The 22,566-nt window shown below is 43.7% G+C and overlaps 1 long non-coding RNA gene across 1 annotated transcript in view; it reads left to right on the forward strand.

The window, feature by feature from the left end:
• The window catches only part of LOC148122089 (uncharacterized), a 33,637-nt gene extending 11,987 nt beyond the window's left edge, over positions 1-21,650 (forward strand). The window contains exons 2-3 of the long non-coding RNA XR_015737888.1: positions 16,576-16,656; positions 20,363-21,650. This is a non-coding gene — a long non-coding RNA (uncharacterized LOC148122089). The remainder of the gene's footprint in view (positions 1-16,575; positions 16,657-20,362) is intronic.
• Positions 21,651-22,566: the final 916 nt, after the last annotated feature.

Raw genomic sequence — 22,566 nt, forward strand, 5'->3', positions numbered from 1 at the left:
TGGATATTTTCCTTTGTTAAAAAAAAAGAGGGAAATGATGCGGGAGAATTGTCTGTATTCTGTCAATCATATTTTAACAAAACGCTGATTGGCCAGGCAGGCAGTATAGGTGGGAAAGCCAGACAGGAAGTAGAGGTAGAGCAAAGAGACTGGGAGTATTCTGAGAAGCAGGAAGCTCCCTCTCCAGTTCTGCATAGACCACCGAAGAGGCAGGATGTAAACTGCCAAGCTGAGAAAGGTACTGAGCCGTGTGGCTAACGTAGATAAGGATAATGGGGTAACTTAAGTTATAAGAGCTAATAAGTAGCCTGACCAAATGGGCCAATCAGCTTTATAACTTATAGAGAGCTCTGTGTGATTGATTTTCTCTGGGACTTGCCGGTTGTGGGGTACTGGGCGGGAACAGATACCCCCAACAAGCCGGCCCTCATGTTACATGTTTAGTTGTACCTAATCAATTTTAATTCAAATACTCATTTTCATTTTCTTTAAATTAGCATTTAAGGAAGGGAATAAAAGAGGTAGCCTGCTTGCCTGGAAGTAAAAGCAGTGCCCAGAAAGTCTAAGGACCAAAGGGTTAACTGGGGTTATTATGAGCTGAGTAGACTTGCAGCAATTCAATTGTTGCAAAAGTCATGCAGAGGGCAGAGAACAGAAATAGAGATGGAATGCACAGAGCCCAAGGCAAGTGCAAAAGTCCTTTTAATTTCTGTTCTCTGTAGGTAGGGGTGGGGCTGCAGCACATGCCGGAAGGAGCAGATAGTGTGGAGGACCAGCGACCACTGGAGATGGGTCCAGCTGCCCTGCTTTATCCCACACCAGACTCTTGGACAGATATTTCTTCCTTCGTGGGCCTCAGTTTTCTCACCAGAGAAATAGAATTGACCACACCCTCCCTAGTGTCTCGGATAGAATGGAATATTACAAATACTTTGGCATGGTGAGCCTATGAACTCAGGCAAACTATGGGATGTATTTTTGAGTGGGAAGGTGACATGTTTGGTTTTGGAACCCTTCCAATCTCCAGGGAGGACTGTTTATTTCTTTTGAATTAGCCCTCTCTGTGGCCCCAGAACACTGGATTTTATCTCTAGAAATTACCAACTATTCAATAGATACAAATTAATAAATGCATATGCAGAACCTACCATATGCCAAGCACTGTGCTAGGCATTTAGTCTCAAAGATGCCGTGAGTAACACTTTCATCTTGCTGAAGTTCACTGTCTAGAAAAAAGGAATAGTTAGTAGAAAGTGATGCTATGGTAGAGAAGTCCTAATAGAGGGTGGTAGCAAGATGGGGGAGGTGGGGAGGAGGAGCCTGAGGCAGAACCCCGGGCACAGCTGATCCAGATCAGTGAGAGATGTTCCTAAGAAACGGAAAGAGAAGTCTTCTATGGCAGAGCCTGAGCATGTGGGGGTGCTGTGTGAGGTAGGAAATGGAGAGCTAGCAACTGTGGGTGAAGCCTGAGTTGAGGGCAGAGTGGGAAAAGATAAGGGAGACACGTGGTGTTGTTGGATGTCAAACCCATTAGAGGAATTTGGGGCACGGGAAAGCGCTGGGGTTTGAACACATCATAGCCTCCCTGGGATGAATTGCACTTAGTCATGATGACTTGTCCTCTCCTGTATTGTTAGAACGGGCTTGCTAATTTGGTAATGGTTTTGTGGGTTCCTTTATGGTAATGTTATAGTTTGTTTGGGCTGTTAAGTTAGTGCTGGCCCCCATTTTTTAATTGGGTTAATTAGAGTTTTAGTGCCTAGTTTCTTGAGTTCTTTGTATATTTTGGAGATCAGACCTTTGTCTGATGAGGGGTTGGTGAAGATCTTCTCCCAGTCAGAAGGCAGCCTTTTTGTCCTACTGACAGTGTCCTTTGCTTTACAGAAGCTTCCCAGTTTCAGTAGATCCCATTTATTCATTGTTTCTCTTATTGTCTGTGCTGCTGGGGTCCTACTTAGGAAGAGGCCTCCTGTGCCTAAATCTTGTAGACTACTTCCCACTTTCTCTTCTATCAGGTTCAAAGTGGACGGATTAATGTTGATGTCTTTAATCCATTTGGACTTGATTTTTGTGCATGGTGATAGATATGGATCTACTTTCATTTTTTTACAGGTTGACATCCAGAACTGAACAGAGAATTCACAACAGATGAACTTCGAATGGCCAGAAGACACTTAAGGTCATGCTCAACCTCCTTAGCGATCAGGGAAATGCAAATCAAAACCACTTTGAGATACCATCTTACACCTGTCAGAATAGCTAAAGTCAAAAACACCAACGATAGCCTATGCTGGAGAGGATGTGGGGTGAGGGGAACACTCATCCATTGTTGGTGGGAATGCAAACTCGTGCAGCCACTGTGGAAATCAGTGTGGCGGTTTCTCAGGAAACTGGGAGTCAACCTCCCTCAGGACCCAGCAATGCCACTCTTGGGAATATACCCTAAAGATTCCCTAACATACTACAAAAGCATTTGTTCAACTATGTTCATAGCTGCACTATTTGTAATAGCCAGAACATGGAAACAACCTAGGTGCCCCTCAATAGAAGAATGGTTAAAAAAGGTGTGGAACATATATACATTAGAGTTTTACTCGGCGGTTAAAAACAATGACATCTTGAATTTTGCATGCAAATGGATGGAAATAGAAAACGCTTTACTGAGTGAGGTAAGCCAGACCCAAAAAGAGGAACACGGTATGTATTCACTCATAAGTGGATTCTAACCATAATTAAAGGTCTTTGAGCCTATTATTCGTGATCCTAGAGAAGCTAAATAAGAAGATGAACCTGATGAAGATTATTTAGATATCCACCAGGAGGTAGGAAATAGACAAGAGTCCCAGGTAACCTCGGGTGCATGGGGGGGTGGGAGGGTCGATGGAGGGGGAGAGGGCTAGAGAGAAGGGAGTAGGGGAGGAAAGCTTGGTGGCCGGGGATGGGGGGGGGAGGGAGGTAGGATGAATATGGGATCAGGGAACAATATATTTCAACTAAGGGAGCCTTTTAGGGTTTACAGGAGACTTGATTATATATGGGATCCCAGGTCCAAGGAGAAATCCCCCAGATTGCTCTCTGGACAGAGGAGAGGGTGCCTGAATCGGCCGTGGCCCATGACCATACTGATGTATATTTTGCTTATCACCATAGATCCTTCGTCTGGCGAAGGACGGCTATGCAGTCGGAGGCCCACATTGGAGCAACGGATTGAGCCCCCCGAGGTCCGGAGGGGGAGCGGAAGGAGGAGGAACATGAAAGACGAAATCAGTACTGCGAGGGATGCTATCACCCACTGATACAAGGGAACGGATCTGATGAGAATTTACCGGGGCCAGTCGGACTGGGACTGAACGAGGACGTGATCTAGCCAGATTCTCGGAATTTGGCCGGATTCTCTGACTGTGGCTGGCCCGGGGTCTTTCTGAAAAGCCATTGACTATGACACTGGGACCTGTTTCCTCTGCATATGCTGGATTTTGGGGATCCAGTCTGTTTGGACACTCGCCTTCCTGGACCTGGAGGGAGGGGGAGGGAGCTGGAGCTTCCCACAGGGCAGGAAACCCTGACTGCCCTGGGGGACGGAGGGGAAGGAGGGGGGAGTGGGGGGAGTGGGAGGGTGTTGGGAGGGGGGCGGAAATGGAAACTTTTATAATTTAATAAAATTTACTAAAAAAAAAAAAAGATAGTGCTGGCCCCATGGAACAAGTTGGAAATGTCCTTCCCAGGTATTAGTTTTGTACTGTTGCTTATAACAGATTATCACAAATTTAGTGGCTTCAAACAATGAAAACATGCTAGGTGTGGTGGCGTGAGTCTTATAACCTAGCACTGGAGAAGCTGAAGAAGGACAACTAGTTTTGGGCCAGCCTGGGCTATACTCTGAGTTGAGCCTAGACTGTAGTGAGCTCGAGTTCTTCAAACGCCTACAGACCTAAACAGAGAACTCTCAACAGACAAATCTCAAATGACTGAAAGACACTTAAGGAAATGCTCAACATCCTTAGCCGTCAGAGAAATGCAAATAACAGCAACTCTGAGATTCCATCTTACACCCATCAGAATGGCCAAGATCAAAAACACTGGTGACAGACTATTCTGGAGAGGATGCAGAGGAAAGGGGAGCACTCCCCCATTGCTGGTGGGAGTGCAAACTTGTACATCTGCTTTGGAAACCAGTATGGCGATTTCTCAGAAAATTAGGAAACAACTTTCCTCAAGACCCAGCAATACCACTTTTGGGTATATACCCAAAGGATGCTCAATCATACCACAAGGACATGTGCTCAACTCTGTTCATAATATCACTATTTGTAATATCCAAAATCTGGAAAAAACCTAGATGCCCCTCAACTGAAGAATGGATAAAGAAAATATGGTACATTTACACAATAGAGTACTACACAGCAATAAAAATTAATGACATCTTGAAATTTGCAGGGAAATGGAAGGCTCTGGAAAAACCATGTTGAGTGAGGTAACCCAGACTCATAAAGACAAATATAATATGTACTCACTCATAAGTGGCTTTTTAGACATAAATCAAAAACCAGCCTACAGTCCACAACCCCAGAGAACCTAGACAACAAAGAGGACCCTAAGATAGACATGCGTGGAACTGCATAGGACGGAGGAAAAGGCAAGATTTTCTGAGTAAATTGGGAGTGTGGGGGGGTCACAGGAGAGGGTAGAAGAGGAGGGGAAGGAGGAGAGGGCAATGGAGAAAAATGATAGCTCAATAAAAGCAATACAAATTCAAACCCCATGCCACCAGCACCAGCACCAGCACCAGCATCAGCACCAGCACCAGCAGCACCAGCACTTTCTGAAAGTAAAAACTAAAAATGTGTTATCTTGGGGTCCAGATTTCAAAGTGACTTTTAATGGGTGAATATTGGTGCTAGCAGAGTGGAAATCCTTCTAGAGACTCTAGGAAAGATTCATGTCCTCATTTTCTCCAGCTTCTAGAGTTCTCAGTTCTTCCCCTCCTGGCCCACTCCTCCATCTTCCTATTCATAAGAGCCAGGGGCTGAGATCTGAGCGTCTCGTTCATTCTCGTCTCTGCTTTCCTCTTGCAGTTAGGGAGACCTTTGTCATCAGTCCAAATGGATAATACAGGACACTCTCCTATCTTTAGTGACATTTGCAAACTCCCCTTCCCCACACAAGACAACACATTTCATAACTTCCAGGGACCACAACATGGGCATCCAGAAGAGACTATTATTCTGCCTGCTGTAATAATTTTCAATTTTTAAAAGTGTTTGTACTGTACAGAACTGGTAGCATTAGCCAGTGAAGCTACTGGGTCTGGAGTTTGCCTTCTGGAAAGTTTTGTTTCAAATGTGATTCCTTCAATATCTGTAGGATTAAAAAGAAAACTTGAATTTGAGACAGGGTCTTGTTAAATTGTCCAAGCTATCCTCGAGTTTGCTCTCCTTTTTCCCCAGCCTCCTGATTAGCTGGAATTATAGGTATGCACCGTCATACCCTATTGTATTGTAAGAACTCGTTCATGACTCTTTTCTGAGCTCAGGATTTTGGTTACCCACTTTACCAGGCGGGGGTATCATTATCATAGGAGTACCATGGTCCTTGTCTCATTTTGCCATCCATACTATTTCCAGGTCTGTCTCTGCTGATGGATGTTTCCCCTGTGGATGGTTGTTTGCAGTTTGTATGTCTGACAACTTTTCACTGGGTGCCCAACACGTTATACTTGAGGCTCTTGGGTGGGTGATGAAGCTTTGTGCTCCTTTCATGCCCCCGTGGTATGTTCCAAGCAGCTGTTAGAGATCAAATAGTACCATGATCCTTTTGAGGCTTGCTTTCAGGTTTGATTGAGATCAGTTAACATTCAGCATAGGGCTAATTTGGCAATGTCCTTACAGCCCGTGCTTTGTAGGGTTCTCTGCTCTGTTTGAAATATAAATGAGTCCCAGTCCTGGGTGAGCTTCAGGAATTTTTTTTTTTTTACCATGTTTGGGCCTTTCTCCTGCCTCAGGTGGTTTTCTCATACACAAATGCTAATTAGCACAGGCAGCCCTCTGTATCCTTCATTTCCATGTCTACAGATTTATTCATCCTTGTATGGAGCATATTCTTAAAAAGTTGTATTTATATTAAATTTTGTAGTGATCTTTTGTTCCCCTCTCACCACTCCTTAAACAATTCAAAGTAACAGTGATTCGCGTAGCAATTGCGTTGTAATATGTGTAAGTAGCCTAGTAGTGAGCTAAGCTGATCAGAGCATGTGTGTAAGCTACACTCACGTGAACTATGCTATTTTACATGTCGGACTCAAGCATTCTTAGATGTTGGTGCCTGTGGGGTTTCCTGGAACCAATTCACCATGGAGACCATGGAGCAACTGTATTCAGTCACCTATCCAGGAGAAGTCCTTTGTCGATCTCCACTGGTCTCTCACCGAGCAGGTAAATTGTGTTAGTCAGTCACCTATCACTGTAATGAAAAAGCCTGAGATAAACCACTTACAACGAGGGAGGATTTGCTTTCGCTCAGAGTTTCAGAAGTTCAGTCCACAGTCTTTTGGTTTCATTGCTCTTGGGCCTGGAGCGAGGCAGAATGTCATGGCGGGGAGAGTGTAACCACTCAGCTCATGCTGGCCAGAAAGTGGAGAGAAAGGGAGTAAGAAGTTGAGTGAAGGCCCAATGACCCCTTTGTAAATATAGGTCTTTGAGGAACATTCTAGACACAAACTCTATACCATCTATTCTCTCTGACAGCTTGCTCAATGAAATCTCGCTGCTTTGGGCTTCTTAAACACATGACTCCACCTCTTTAGTTCAGATAAATCCCTTTACCCGGGAGATCTTCAGTAAACTTTCCAGGCCTGGACATAAGATTATTTAATGCTCATTTATTTTGTTCCTCCTTTCTTTTTTTTTTTTAAAATTGTATAATGCCTGAAAAAATTTTTTTCAATAAACTGTGTTCAGTTTTGTTGTTTCATAAGGGCGGTGATTTGGGTCATCTTTAGTCCACCTTGTTGGAAGCAGAAGCTGATATAAAACATCTTAGGGCGAGATTACTAAGGGACCTCATTTAAAAAGAGTGTCAAATTCAAAAGAACAAGGCTATGGCTGTAAGAAATGGAACTGTGGAGGCCTGGAGTAGGCGGGGAGCATTAAGATACCTTCAATGTGCCTAAACTGTGCACACTCAGCTCCACCTGCCTCACGCCAGAAGTGCACACTGGGCCCTGCTGAAAGTTTGCATAGAGCCAGGCAGGAGAGTGTTAGCTCCGCTGGAGGCTGCAGCACTACCTTACTCAGAGTTGTAGGGAACCAAGTGCTCACGGACCCCTCTGATCATCGTGTGTTTGCCTGGTTTCTGTGAAGACCACTTCTGCCCATGTTTCCAGGGAAACAGACCCAAACTCAGGAGGCCTCTTCTCACCTAAACATTAACCCATGACTCAGACAAGAAGCCATTTTGCCAGGACTCGCATATGCCTCTTAGGATGACGCTTAATTCTGCAGCAAGATGACTTTCTTTCCTCAGGATGATTCAGATTTTTCTGGCATGGAGAGACTCTGGAGCTGGAGAATAAGGACCAGTTATCTCCCTGTGCTGCAGAAGGTTGGAGAGTCCAGTGGGTTGAGTGTCCCCAATGACTGCCCCCAGAGAGAAAAGATGGGAATGGTTATCAAGAGGGGAAGCTCTCTCCCAGACTTGGGTTCCTAATTTGAGGAGTCTGGCTGAATGGCCTAGAGGATCGTAACCTACTTCTCCTTGACCCCATGCCGCTCCTTCGTGGTCTCTTTTTACTGAGGCAGTCTGGAGTAGCTGACTGGAAGATGTAGAAAGGGTGTCCGGCTGCACCTGCCAAGCAAGCTCTCACATTCCCGAGTGACCATGAAGGTCTTTGTGTCATGGCAAACTGTAATTGCTTCTATAACAATGACAGATTGTCACAGCCATGGCAGACTCCAGGTGTCATCTCTGTGAACATGACATGGAGTGATATGGGCACAGATGTCCCCAATACTTCAGCCCAATTGACTTTAATGCCAAATATAGGTCAGGGGACACAATCGGCACACAGTCAGTACTCTCTGAACGCATAAGTTTCATATTGCCATGGTCTTGGAGAGGACCACATGCCCAGAGGCTGTGCTGGATGCATGTGCCAACAACGGACTGTACCAAATTGACAATACTTCACTTGCCACAGTGGGTTCTCCAATCCGGGGAGACTTAACCTACAAAGCATGAAGTCGTAAAGTTTTCAATTATCCCAGGTCCCAAGTTATAGGAACAGGGGGTTTCTTAGTTCTAGCTTTGTCGTTCACAGTAACCCTCTGACACAATATTGGTTTTCCTACTTATGGGGTGCTTCCTGCACTCGTGAATCTCACCTTCCCAAGGGGAAAAAACCAGATTCTTACATTTTCACCTCTGGAAATATCTGTAGAGTCAAGTTCTACCAATTACATCCATTGATGGGAGAGTTTGGTGGGGAAAAAGGCAAGGGAGGAAATGAGGACGGAGACTATTTTCTGATCAATCAGTGTGACTTTTCTGATCAATCAATATGATTTTCTGATCAATTCGCATGAGCTGTAAGCAACGGATGCAGAATTTTAGGCTTCCAGAGCCCGGCATCAGTGGCCTAGTGTGGTCCAACTGTCATCCCTGGCCATGACGCTTCCAAGCCTGGCCTCCTGGGTGATTTTTATGAGCCAATCATATATTTTAATAATTTCTTTTCTTCCTTGACTAAAGCAGCCAGAACATTCTGCTGTGTGGAACTGAGACCCTGACAGAAACCGTTCTCAACTGCTTCCTTTGGCCGTTGACTGCAAATCGAGCTGATTTCTACTGTGGCTGAAAGTAAGATCTCTGAGGAGTAGCTGGGTCAGAATGAGCGAGCAGATCCCAAACCTGCAGGTAGGAGTGAGTGGGGATCTCACTCCTAAAGCCTGTCTGCAGTTTCTGAATACTCTGGCCTCTGGAAGTCTGTCCCATAGCGTATTGCTTGGCTGTGTTGCGTCTCTCTCTTTTCTTCCCTCAGGACACATGTATGCTGAGGCCAGAGATGTGTGATCTTCCAAGATCTTTCTCTCTCTTATCTCATAGTCACCAACTTGTAGAATTTTACATCACCACTATTGTGTAAATCCTTTGCCTTTTCTTCTTCCCCAAAGCTGCTGTCCTGGTATTGTATTTGTCTCTAGTTCAGTTCCCTGCCCTCAGCCCCAACAGATTTTGGACCATTTCCCAGGATACCAAATTTCATCATGTCCTTGCCTTATTGTAGCTGTTTGAATAAGAATGGTTCACATATTTGAATACTTTGCCTCTGTGTACTTAAATCTTTGATTCCCTCCCTCCCTCTCTCCCTTCCTCCCTCCCTCCTTCTTTCACCACCTCCTCTGCAACGTGAGCTCTTAGCTACTGCTCCAGCACCATGTCTGCCTGCCTACTGCCATGCTCCCCACAATGATGGCCATGGATCCACTCTCTCAAACTGTAAGCCTCCATAAACTCTTCTCCAAGCTGTTTTGGTTTTAGTGTCTTATTACAACAATAGAAAAGTCACTCTAGGATGAAATCCTTCCACAGAAAATGAATGCCCAAGCTGCATTGTGGTCTTGACACCATAAATGTTTTCAACTAATTTCCTACTCGCTCCTCATTTGCTGTGTCCTGCCACCCACCAGCCTCCAAACACTTGGCTCACATCACTGCCTCACAGAATGCATGACTGTCTCTTTTTGAAAGGTCCTGTATGACATCATGCATTTGACACATACCTACTCATTCTTCAAGATTTCATTAGAATACCGCCAACTCTGGGGAAATGCTCTTTCGTTTCCAGCAAAGGGTGGTACTTCTTGTTGCGTTTCCCAAGTGCCTTTCTATAGCACTGTACTTCCGTGTTGCTGTGACTGCTGTTTACACACGTATCTCCTCAGTGTAGACAGAACATGTGAGACATAGAGCCAGAGTCCTCTTCACTTTTGTGTGCCTGACATTTGGGGTTTCTACAGGTGTTTATAAAATTAATCAGTAACAAAAACAATAGCAAGAGAGAACCATGAAAACATTGGTAACTTTCATTCCCCAATGTTAACTGTTATTAAAGATTTATTATGTGCAGAGATGTTTTGTCTACATGTATGTCCATACACCACGTGAATTCCTGGTACCTAAGGAAGCCAGAAGAGGGCATCTGTTCCCTTAGAAGTGGCATTACAGCTGTCATGTTTGTGCTGAGAACTGAACCCAGGCAAGTGTTCTTAATCTCAGAACCATTTCTGTTGCCCCTAGAAACAACTATTAAGCTCACACGATTGTCACATTATTAGCCACAGTTGTCTCTTCTTTCCTGGGCCACCAAAAGGATTTCTTCCTGCACAGGAAGCTAGAGGTAGACCCGGGGAAAGAAAGCAAGCACCTGCCACTTTACACACACCTAAGTATCTGGAATAGCAATTAATACAGAGCTCACTATAGTTAGGAAGTAACTAACAGCACAGTGTTGGCATCTCTAGCACAATGATGCTTTCCCCCCTTCTCCTATGCAAGCAATGGTCTTTAAGTTGAGGATGTTCAAAATGGCTGGAAACTGGGAGGGAGGCATTTCAGACACCACGTGTGCTTAAAAGGCACTGCTGCTTGTGGGCAGCCTTCATTTCTATCATTAACTAGGATGGCAGAGGCAAGCATTTGCCAACCCCTGCCAGCCAAGGCAGAGTCAGAGAACTGAAGGCAGGTCTACTTTCATGCACACACACAAATGTCTTGGAGGAAAGGAAATTACACTTGGAAAGCAAACAAATTTAGAGGAAGCAGGTAATCATTCACATTGCAGAAAATACCCTTCGCTGTACAAAAGGAGCCCCCACAGGGCAATTTTAAATGGGAAATACCTTGGGAGTGCTTAAAATACCATTGAGTTGATAAGGAATCGATTAAGAACTAATTCATTTAGAAACCAATCTATTGCACAATGGGGGCACCTTCAAGCAGCAGTTCCCTCCTTTGTTTTGGTCTCAACTTTTTTGTTGTTAGAAACATCCACAGAGTAATAATGTTCAAAGGAAGGTGCGTAGTTAGGGTCACGAGATAAGGGTTTGAATTGGTTTTGGGCCATGCTGTCTGAGCCCAGGCAAACATCAGCCTGTGTCCATAGCTGGAACTGGGGCCAGCAATCTTAAGAGTAAGAAGCAAATATTGGGATAAGTGTGCAGTGATCGGTAACACGGGTGATGAGTCACACATGTGCTCATTTTCTAGGACCACCATAACCAATGGCCACAGGTTGGATGGCTTAGGCAGCAGAAATGATTTGTCTTGTATTTCTGGAGAGTAGACTTCTGTGTCAGCCTATCCGTGCCTCTCTTCTAATTTCTGGTAGTTTGTTGACAATCCTTGGTGTTCTCTGGCTTCCGCTGGGCCACCGCAGTCTCTGATGGCTTCATCATATGCCGTTTTCTTTGTGTGTATTATTGGTATAACTCTGTTTTAACTGATGGCATTTGCAGTGACCCTGTTTCCAAGGAGGGCCACATTCTGAGCTACTGGGGTTAGAACTTTGGCATCCACCTTTGGAAGCAGACACAACTCAAACTAGCAACAGTCTGGTCTAAAGTCACTGAAATGGGTTGTTGCTGTGGTTAGACATTTTGTTAGATATTGTTAAACGAAATGTGTTTTTCTAGAAACAATAAGCCACAAAGAGAAGCCCTTGTTAGTAGAAACTAAGGCAAAGAAGAAGCTTTAATAGAAGAAAACCTGGGTAGCAGCTTGGACAGTAGCGCCACTGATTTTTTTTTTTTTTAACCTCGCTGTCTTTCTGTATTCCTCCCACTTTAAGGGCCAGAGAGTCTGCACTCAGCTGGCTACATCCTCTGTTGTGTGACTCTGCTCCTGTGGAGATGTCAACAAACATCTACTCACCCCAGATAGGGAACCAAGGACAGACCAAAGTCAGGATACCACCGAAGTCCAACTTGGTGTTGTACTGATCCGGTGAATTTTATTGGGGTTATTGAAAAAATTTGGGTGAGCGGTTACTTATAAGAGCAAAATGACTCAGACAGATACAACTCCAAAAGCTCATCCCAGTGTGTGTGACAGCTAATGAAAGCTGGAAACCTAGAATGCATGCATAATGGGTATGAGACTGTCCCTTTCAGGAACCTCAGCTTATCTGAGCTCCTTCCAGGTAACCTGGCAGGTCTTGCCTCTTTCCAGGTAGCCTGGCTGGTCTGACCCTCTTTTAGGCAGGTCAGCTTGTCTGGGAGCCTTGTAGACAGCTCAGTTTGTTTGGGATGGTCTCTCAGTAGTTCTTGCTGCTTATATATGCTTGGGGAGGTAGGGGCCTAATAAACCTTGTCAGTTCCAGGGGTTTCCTGAAGTCTGTGAGAGGTTTACTCCCTCAGCTTAATGAGCTTCCCTCCAAGATGGAGGGCTCTGTCTCAGGAAATTGCTACACAGCATCTTTGCCATGTGGAGGAGGACAAGGAGGCCGGGTGCTCATTACCTCACAATTCCTTCTTTGCAAGGAGATTTCTCATATCCTGTGGAAACATGCTTCAATCAGAGGGAGTTAGTACTCTGCCTCCCAGCGCCCTCCCAAAACACTAAGAGCAATGAATCGGTCACTTCTTTTCAAGTGTAGTTTCCAATAAACTCCAAAAAAAACAAAACAAAACAAAACAAAAACAACAACCACAACAAAACCAACCCCCCCCTCCCAAAAAAGCCTAACTGATAATTGGTGCTGCTGTCCTGAAGATTCTGTTATTGTTGTTAGCTGAAGATTTGAAGGTCAGAGGCCAGAAGAAATGACACTGGGGACATAGCTGTTGGCACTTTGGTCCCTATACAGTGATCCTAGGAAGTTGCAGCAGATTGGCTATAGTAACCTCTCTGCTTGTGTTTTCTCATGCATTTGATAACGGCCTCCCACACTTTTTCTTGTCATAGCCATCGAACCTGCTTTGACCAAGTAACTTGACAGCATGCAGCTTTGTTCTCTTGCTGTTCTTGCCTCCTCTGCCATGGCCACCAAGCTATCAAGCTCAGCGGTCTACTGGAGGAAGAGATGCTCCAAGTGGAGACAATTGGCTCAGTCGTGCTTACTTCCTCACCCAGCACCCCTCAGCTGCTCAGATATCTGGGTGAGCCCAGCTGATATTAGCAGAGCATGGGTCAGGGGCAGAATGACCCAGCAAACACTGTAGAGTATCAAACTTGTGCACTGAAATATGTTGGGTTTTTTGGGGTGGGGGAGGGGAGGGTTTGGTATTTATGCAGGGCTGTTTTACTGTAAGCTACTTGGTTTGGGGGCAGCTTGTTATGTAACAAAAACTTTCCCATGATAGTATTTCCCCAGATTTTTTTTTTTCTAGAAAGCACGCGCGTAAGGTGTCTTAGCGTCAGTTTTCTAAACAGCAAGGTGACATTGGGAGAACTTCACTAGGACATGGCATTCATCACCTGCCTTGCTTTCTGCCTTTTGAAAGAACAGGATTTGGAATTTATTAAGAACACCAGTGATAATATGTAAAACTCACAGTGTCTTCTCACAATAAGGATGCATTTGTCTCCCATGTTGTAGTTTGTGTATTTTTTTTTTAATCTTGCACATCTGTGGTCAGCTGCAAAGAAAGCTGAGGGCTGGCTAAACTTAGCTGGCTCAGTAGAGATGGCTCATTTCAATTCCATCTTTCAGAAAATTTGTCTTTCAGATTAGTTTGAACTTGATCATGCTTACACATATCCATGAAGAGATCCAGGGATCGTGATGGCTAGCTTCATGCTGTCCACTTGATTAGATCACAGGATGTCCAAGAATCTCATTAAATATTATTTCTGTGAGTGTGTCTTGAAGAGACCAGCAAAAAGAAAAAATGTTATGTTGAGGAAGAAGTTTACCCTCCCCAGTGTGGGAGGGTCTTATCCCCAGTGTGCGAGGGTCTTATCCCCGGTGTGGGAGGGTCTTATCTAATCTGCTGAGGGCTGGAGTTAAAGAAAAGCATGGAGAAACAGAAGATTCTCTGGCTTCACACCTGAAAGCTTGGCCAGGAGCATCAGTCTCCTGCCCACGGTTCTCCGGCTCTCAGGCCTTTGTACCACCAGCTTTGCTGGATCCTACCTTACAGGTCTTAAGACTCCTCGGTTTTTGTAACTCTGTGAGCCAAGATTGCATAACCAACCTACTCACATGTGTGTATATATGTTTTTCCAGTTTATGGGTGTGCGCATTCACTTATATGTATATTTACATGTGTGTATATCCATTCCATTCCATGTCTCTCTGGAATCCTAGTACAGGGGTCCAGGCTCCTTCCTCTAAGTCTTCCAACACACTCCCTACATTCTGCATTCATCCAGCAGACACAGAAAGAAAACAAGTAGGGGCAATCTGGCGGGACTTGTCTCAGGCGCCAGTCGAGGGTGGCATTAATCACTTTCTCCTCTTTCCACTGGCAGTAGTTAGTCTAGATGCAATAGAGTTAAGATCATGATCTAGCAGTGTGTCGAAGAAAAAGAGAGAGAAAGGGATGGATACTGTGGCGAACTGGCAGTCCAAGCAACAGCACACTGACTCAGTCCTTGGGTGACCGGCTTGGCTTCTCCAAGCTTATTTAACTTGCTGACAAAGCGGGAGAGATGGAAATGCCGCGGACCATTGCTGTGAGAACTGTGAGGTTCTCATGTAAAGCCCCTCATGTGAGACCTGGCCTAGAGGAGGTGGTAAAAATATTAGTTCTTGTTTTGATCATTGTACAAATATGAGACTGTGTGGGAGAGGTAATGGGAAGGAACGTCGCTCCACAGTGGTTGTTCAGCTGTGACTAAGAGAACTCCAGTCTGTCTCTTCATTCTGACTGACAGCCATTTACTCTGGGGAAACGGAGGCACCTCGGTGTCATCTCACTGTGCGGCTGCCTTTGAGACTGTGTCTGGCACAGCAAGGGCAATGGGAATGGTTCACCATGGGCAAGACGGTGATTGGACACATTTCTGAGGAGAATTTTGAAAAAAATTTTTGAATTTTTTCTTTGCCTGCAAGTTTTTATAATAAAATTTCTTGAAAAGAAAAAAGATTTAAAAAGAAAGTGAAACCAGCTGAAAATTGGTATATTTAAAAATTATCAATATGTGCCACAATAGTTTTAAAATGGCCCACCTAAAGGAAAATACTTCGTTTTCTGAAGAACAAACAATTACTAGAGAGTTGTAATGGTATAATATAAACTATAGTTGGCCCCTAATAGGAGAGGTATCAACTATATACTTTGGTTTTGAAAGTACATTAAAATAGATAAACTGTGAAGCTAACCTAGGTGTCTAACAGCAGAAAACGGACAAGGAAAACGTGTTACACATGCACAACAAGTTTTCTCATAATCCATAAAGAACTAAGCTATGCTGCCAGCAGGGAAATGGGTCTAACTGTAGATAATCATACTAAGTAATTTAAACCAGTCTTATGTATATATCAAGAAGGGAACATCAAGGAAGAGGCGGCGGAAAGATCGTAAGAACGAGTGGACCAGGGCATCTGTTGTAAAGATGGTGTCTTGTATAAATGACAGGGATGCTGGGCTCGTAGGATCTCAAGTATATGGTCACCTAAATAAGATTGGCACCACTGGGCCAGCTGACATGCCAACACCGCTGAGGGAAATCTCACAAGGCCCTACACCTAGATGAAGAGATAAAGTCTGTCGTGACTGTGGAGTGAGGGAGAATCAGTCTTGTCCAGGGATGAGGCCCCTGATAGGTTATTCAGTCCCAAAGTGGTCAGCTCTAATCACATATACATAGGAGCAAATATTTATATAATATGTAATGATAATTAAAAAGAAAGAGCTCATGAATTTGAGATGGAGTGAGGAAGATACAGGAGGAGTTGGAGGGAGGAGAAAGACGGATGGGCAGAAATGATGTAACAGCTTTCTTGTGTAAAATTCTCAAAAAAAAAATTTAAAAAGTTAGCTGTTAAAAGTATTCTAAAAAACAGTCCTTATTTCCTTTTTCATTTTCTTCCCCGTTCTGCTCCTCATTTGGACCTTGGGGGGCTCAGTCCGGTGCTCCAATGTGGGTCTCCGTCTGTATCGCCATCCATCGTCGGATGAAGGTTCTCTCTAAAACAAATTTAAAAAAAAGGCAAAAACTGTTTATCTCATTTGTGGTTCCCAGATTTTATGTAAATACACAAATCTCCCCCTCCCTCACACATGCATGCACACATACATGACATGGGAGTAGAAGTAAAATTGTCTGGGGACCAAAGGAAACCAATAGTAAGAAGGAGGGGCTGAGGGAAGGGAGGACAGGGGGTGCAAGGATTCAATATACAGAACACAATATATGCAAGTAAGCAACTTGGAGCAAACAAAAGAAATGATAAAAATACATTAAAGAGGCATCTGGATCTCAGATTCATTTGAGCATGATTTTCAAATTCTGTTTTATTGTTTTAAACTTCGAGGCATAAAACAATAGGTCGCTCGGCATGACAGAACCAAAGCCACCCAAGCATGCTTTCATTGTCACAGTATTGTTCCTTTCCAATTTCTGGCTTAAATACAGGACTCTCTGGACCCATGAGTGATGAAAGACAGACGCTTCTTCAGAGGGCTTGAAGGATGCTGAGATTTTACCAATTTATCGGTGAGGCACCAAGTTCATTTCCATATGCAGTGCCTGTCTGAAGCTTAAGTAATGGAATTTTATTACTTTGCTTGGTGGGTAGGCGATAATGAATCTCCGGTGGGTGTCAAATTAAGCATGGTGTCTTGTGCTCTATCCCAGGAGCACTTCCTCTCTACTGTGGCTCTTGGGTTGTCTAGAAGTATGATGACAGCCTCAGGAAGAAGTCTGATGAGGCAGTTCTCTGGGATTCCAAGCCTCAGGTGCAGACTTTTATCATGGGACACACATGGATGCACATGGAGGCATCCTGGATTTGTACCTTCCTGGGTGATGTGTCTGCTTCCCAGACACTTATTTGCTGCCAAGAGCCCATACAATAGCCCTGTTAATTTATCCTCTGATCCAAACGAGGAAGTGTAATTCTGGGTGGATCTTCCATCCATTACTGCTTGTCGAACTGCCTCACAGTCCTACGTTTTTATGTTAATGGAACCATTTTCTCCCAACCTCGTTATTTTTCACATTCTATATTTCACCCAGCTCTGTCCTTTATGTCCACCTTGGGTTAGACTCAGATCAGTTCCCATTCCACCCCCCCACAGCCTGTCTCTATACTCCTGCTAAATGAACACCTCAAGCATCACTTTATCATGTCACGGGTCCCCGGAGCAGAGGCTTCCTGCCGCTGTTGCTTCAAGGCCACCTTAAGGATGCTAGAATAGATAGTGTGGAGATGCCTAGCTTTCAGCTAAAACTTTTCCCTTATGTCTAAGGGTGAGCCTGATTCCCAGGGGTGAAACAGGTAAGTGGACAAAGGAACTCCATTTTTCCTCTATGCCAATGCAGGGACTCAATACACACTCCTTGGATTGAGACCAGACCTTTGTATTGACGGTGGCACTAAAAGATGCACAGCAATGTTGATGGTTATGGCTTCTGGAGGTGTCATTTCCAGAGACCTCTTGTGAGGTGCAGTTGGAATTCTTGCTTTAACAGCATAGAGAAGAATTTCAAAATGACTCAATTGCTGCAATTAATTGAAAGAATTTTATGTATATTTAAGCTCAGTATTTGGGTGGGGGGACTTAGGAAGAGGATAATAATGTGGATCCTAGAGTGGGCACAGGCTTTTCAATAGAGTTGCATTTAAATCCTTCTCTCTCTCTCTCTCTCTCTCTCTCTCTCTCTCTCTCTTTCACACACACACACACACACACACACACACACACACACACACACACACAGTACAGGTCTACAAGACGATGAGATAAAAAAACAAATTGGGAAAAAGGTCAAAGGAATTCTTATTATCTATAGGCCATAAGGACGTTGAGACATGTTTTGACTATAAATATGGTTCCTAATTTGTTTGTGAGATTCTCCTGATTTTAGCCAATGTAGATGAGAGGTTTCTTTTTCACATCATATTGTCACACATATTCTTGTGTTTCTAAACTGGCTTAGTATATAAAAACATAACAGCAACCTTTAAGCACCATATTTTGCCCATGATCACACACTGATTTTTGGCAGGGGGTTGCCAGCATCTGTGTTAGTAAACTGTCCTAAAATTCAGTGGCTAAAACCACATGTTTTATTGGTTTCATATGGCTATGGTTGAACCCGCTGACAGTTTATATGCTGGTATCTCTGTGTTCTCTTGGGTAGGGGTGGTGAGTGGAGTCTTAGCTGGATTATTAGATCTGCCGGGCCTCTTCTTTTCCTCCTCTCGGTCTCAGGACCTTTCCCTCTCTGCATGGACTCTTCATGCCATCCTGAAGGGTGGCTTCTCAACGGTGACTGCCAGACTTCTTACCCAGAGGCTCAGTATCTGGAAAAGTGAATCAAATGGAGGCTTTCAGTGGTGGAGTGTCAGTCCCTCCAGGTTCAGCCACATCATTGCACCAAGTCCTAGGGCAAGTGGGAGAGGAATATGCATAAAGTGATAGATGTGGGGGTCATGACCTGTTGACACCACCTTCCTGATTCATGTCTTCTCATACGACAAGTTCCCTCAGTTACGCAAACCTTGTGCTGTGTGAAATCAGTCGAAAGTCCAGGATCACAAAACAACATGGTTGAGACTCCTTATGTGCACTTCCTCTTGGGGACAAAGATCAAGGAAGGGAATAATCCATGTGTCCCCTTTTCACCACTGCCGACAGTGAAAGGGTCAGGAAACTACAGTGCTCACTCTTCCAAAGGAGGAGGAAGGGGATTACAGCAATTCTGAAATTCAGGCTGGCGGAGTCCCTGATTTCTTCCACCTTAGTCAAGGGATGCTCTGTGTTCAAACCTCCCTTTTGTTTTCTGAAATTATTTCTCTCAGCTCTTGGTTTCAACCTCTGGACTTTGGGTCTTGTGTCTGAGTCATTCTTCCTGTGTCTAAAGAATTGTACGTGCTAGCAAGTAGATGACTCTAAGCCTGCTTGCTCCACAGGAAGAGGGAGGGCAAACTTCAATGAACCATCTCTCCTCAGACTCTTATTCTTTCGTCGCTGCCTCAGGCATTGAGTCATAGGTTTGCCCTGTGATCTGCTTTAACCAGCAGACTATTCCAGATGTCCCAGCTCTAGCTCAAAAGCTTGAGAAGACCTGATAGCTTCTGATTTTGTGCTTTGGAATATTTAACCGCATGTGAGATGTCTGTCCACCTCACTGGACTGACTCCATGGAGAGTCCACACAGGGGGTGGTGGTGGTGGGTGAAAAACCACGTGGAGGGAAAGTTACCATAGCCCCTTGGTCTCCAGATAACTTACTACTAACTGACATATGCTGCTCCTCACAAGAGAGAAGGAAGAAATGCCAAAGAGCTTCCTATAGGACACAGCCATCCCATGGAATGATGAGAGAAGAAAGTAGCTGTTGTTTGAGACTATTAATCTGGGATGCTTTATTCTATACCAACAGATGATCAAGATTTATGCATGCATTCATTCAAAATTACTGTGCCTGGTGCTGTTAGGCTCAAGTGGATGCAAAATTCAATAGAGGTCCTGGCCTCCACCCTGTTGATGTATGCTAGTGATGAATTTGGGCAAATAGAATTATTTCAAGTTTTTTAAGGACAAAGGGTTTTTGCACAGAATGTGTTTTTGTTGACTCTTTGTTGTATTTTTCATTTCCTTCAAGTTAGGGTTTTAGAACAGTAAAGCAACCTGAGCTTTTGCAGATATAATTCGATTTAACAAATATTTTCTGAGGGCTTACTATGTACTTCTTTTGTGTATTTTTTTAAAGTCTGTCTTCTCAAGTGAGATTGGCTTGAAAATCAGGTGCTGTTTTCCATCTGACATCCATTAGCTTGCCTGGGCATTGCTGTCCCGAGTCACTCAGGGATCCTGTTTTTGCCTATTAGCATATATTCTTGTACCGTTATGCCTCCCCTGGCTGTTCTCTTAATGCTTCAGAAGGAATCACATTCAGTCGTTCAGTGTCTAAATGACCTAATTAGCAGTAGTTTCCCTACTTTTGCTTTATAATCCCCTGTCTCCGTTTGGACGTCCTCCTCATCGGCCTCGTCTTTCTCTCTGAGTCTTACTCAACACTCTGCTAATGAGTTCGTGTTCCATTGCTGGCCCTCCGTGGATTGCTGCCAGGAAGCTTGGAAGTCTCTTTGCCTTAATTATAGGGTACGGGTGTCTCTTCTCATCGTTCCCTGCTCAACTCTGCTATCTCTGAAGCTCCAGTCACTTACCTTTTGTCTTGTTTTTTTTTTCAAGGACAGAAGCTATGAAGCAGGAAGTCCAGGTGGAGACCACCTGGTTCCACAGATGGATGAACTTTGGACTAGAAAACCAAGAGGCTTGTTCAAAGAGTGTCAACCAGGGCCAGACCCACATCTCCAAACCAAGAAGATTCGACTTCAGTACTTCGATAGGTGCACTATAGAGGTGCAGCACACTAATGCGACTGCCCAACTGAAGATTAATAGATGATCTGATTAAGCTTTAATTAATGAAGTACCTGCTCTGTTCTTAATCTTGAGATAAAAAGTGGAGGAAAATATGAGAAAAAAGGGAAAAATAGTGGATTCAGAAACTGTACTATGCATAGCAATTAGTCCTATTTTTAGGGTTTAGAATGTTGGTCAATGCTTTCACACTTTTATTAATTTATGCAATAATCATTGTTTAACACCAGCTGTATACGTATAAAGGCATGTACATTCACACTGTGCCATGTCCTTATAAATGTCTTTATTATGCACTTAGCTTCAAGTTTTATGCTTGTGGCACCATACCATAGATTGATAGTTTTGGAGGGAAAATTGTGGTGTAGTCTTTAAATATAAACTTATCCTCACAATTGGTTTTGTAGTCCTTAGACTCATCAGAACATAGTACGTAGTAGGAGTCTTTAGACCCAAATGCATTTGGGGGCCATGCAGTTAATACAAGAAAATAAATGAGGCTGGGTGTTACACGGATAAAGTGCCAGGTCTGTGACTGCCTGGAGACCACACATCACCTTTAAAGAAGCAGTGGCCAACCCACGTTAGATTATATTTCTATGTAAGAATTCCAAGGCCAATAATTCCAGAACTTCTGAATTTTTAAGAAATGCTATATATCTCAATTTAACTTTTCGAAACATTGGTAATGATTTGGAAGACTTAAAGCCAAGTGGTCCACATTAAAGTTATTTGCTTGATTCATAAGCAGTTTGTCCACTACTTGATATATATTCCTTCCCCATCACTACTTGGTATATATCCATCCCTCCCCCATGTTCAGAGATGCTCTCATATCCCAGTAATTCTGCAAGTAAATGACAGGGGCTATGGTTCAGGCAACACTCAATTATTCGCCTTATCAGTCTCTACCTGATGTCTCTGAGAAAATCAAAGTTCTTTGTTATGGTCGAAGAGGAAACAACAACTGCTTTTAAGAGAACCACAGAGGGATTGCCTTTGCTTAGTTTGTGTTATTTAAAAAAAATCTGTTAATTGAGGATGGAGATATGGATTAATGGTTAAGAACACTATTTGCTATTTGAAGACCCAGGTTCAATTCCCAGCACCCACATGACAGTTAACAACTGTTTGCGTCTCCAGTTTCAGGGAGTCTGATGTCCTGTTCTCGCCTAAACAGGCACTGCACAAATGTGGTGCACAGACATTCAGGCGAAACACCCATACACACAATATTTTTTTTAAAAATCAATCTCCAAAGTTGTATTGGTTATCTCACATGCTGTCACATGCTTGCAGTTTCAGCCTCCGGGAGGCTGAGGAAGGCTGGGAAGGAGGAGCTAGACTTTGAGGCCAGCCTGGACTATGTACAGGTACACTGTGTCAGAACCAAGACATGTAACAGGAAAACAAAGTATCCCATCACCAAGAAAATTATCTATTCTGGAAATTAACTACTCTAGAAATTAAAATTTAGGATTGGTTTTTACCACTTAATGAGCGTGGTAGATACGTATTATTGTATGGACCATGCTAATGAACAAAAACCTTTTATCTTGAACCATAGTCCTATTTTAAATCCTAATAAGAAGCCTCTGGTGTCTACTCAAGCTGTGCAGTCCAAGGCTAACAATTGTCTCCTACACTTCAAGTCTAATTTCATGGTCCTATTGCTTGTCTTACTTCATTTCCTTAATTGTCCAATATTTACAGAGAACATTCTAGGTGTCAGATAGGCTTGAAACCCTAAAAATACAACACTGAATAACACAAAGATGGTCTATTCTTTCACAAGATCTTGTTTGGGGCTAGAGAGATAATAGCTTAGCAAGGAGTGAATAAACTTCTTGGTTTCAAATGTAGACAACGCAATGAACAGAGTAAAATACAGAAATAACGAGTGAGGCAAGGCTTTTCTGCAAAGTCATGGGGCGGAGACCTGCGCGATGAAACATGCATAGCAATTCAAAATTATCTGGACAGAGGAATCCAATCAGGGAAAAGCCTTGGGGC

The sequence above is a fragment of the Myodes glareolus genome, chromosome 5 (assembly GCF_982192425.1).
Source record: "Myodes glareolus chromosome 5, mMyoGla1.1, whole genome shotgun sequence".
Classification (NCBI taxonomy): domain Eukaryota; kingdom Metazoa; phylum Chordata; class Mammalia; order Rodentia; family Cricetidae; genus Myodes; species Myodes glareolus.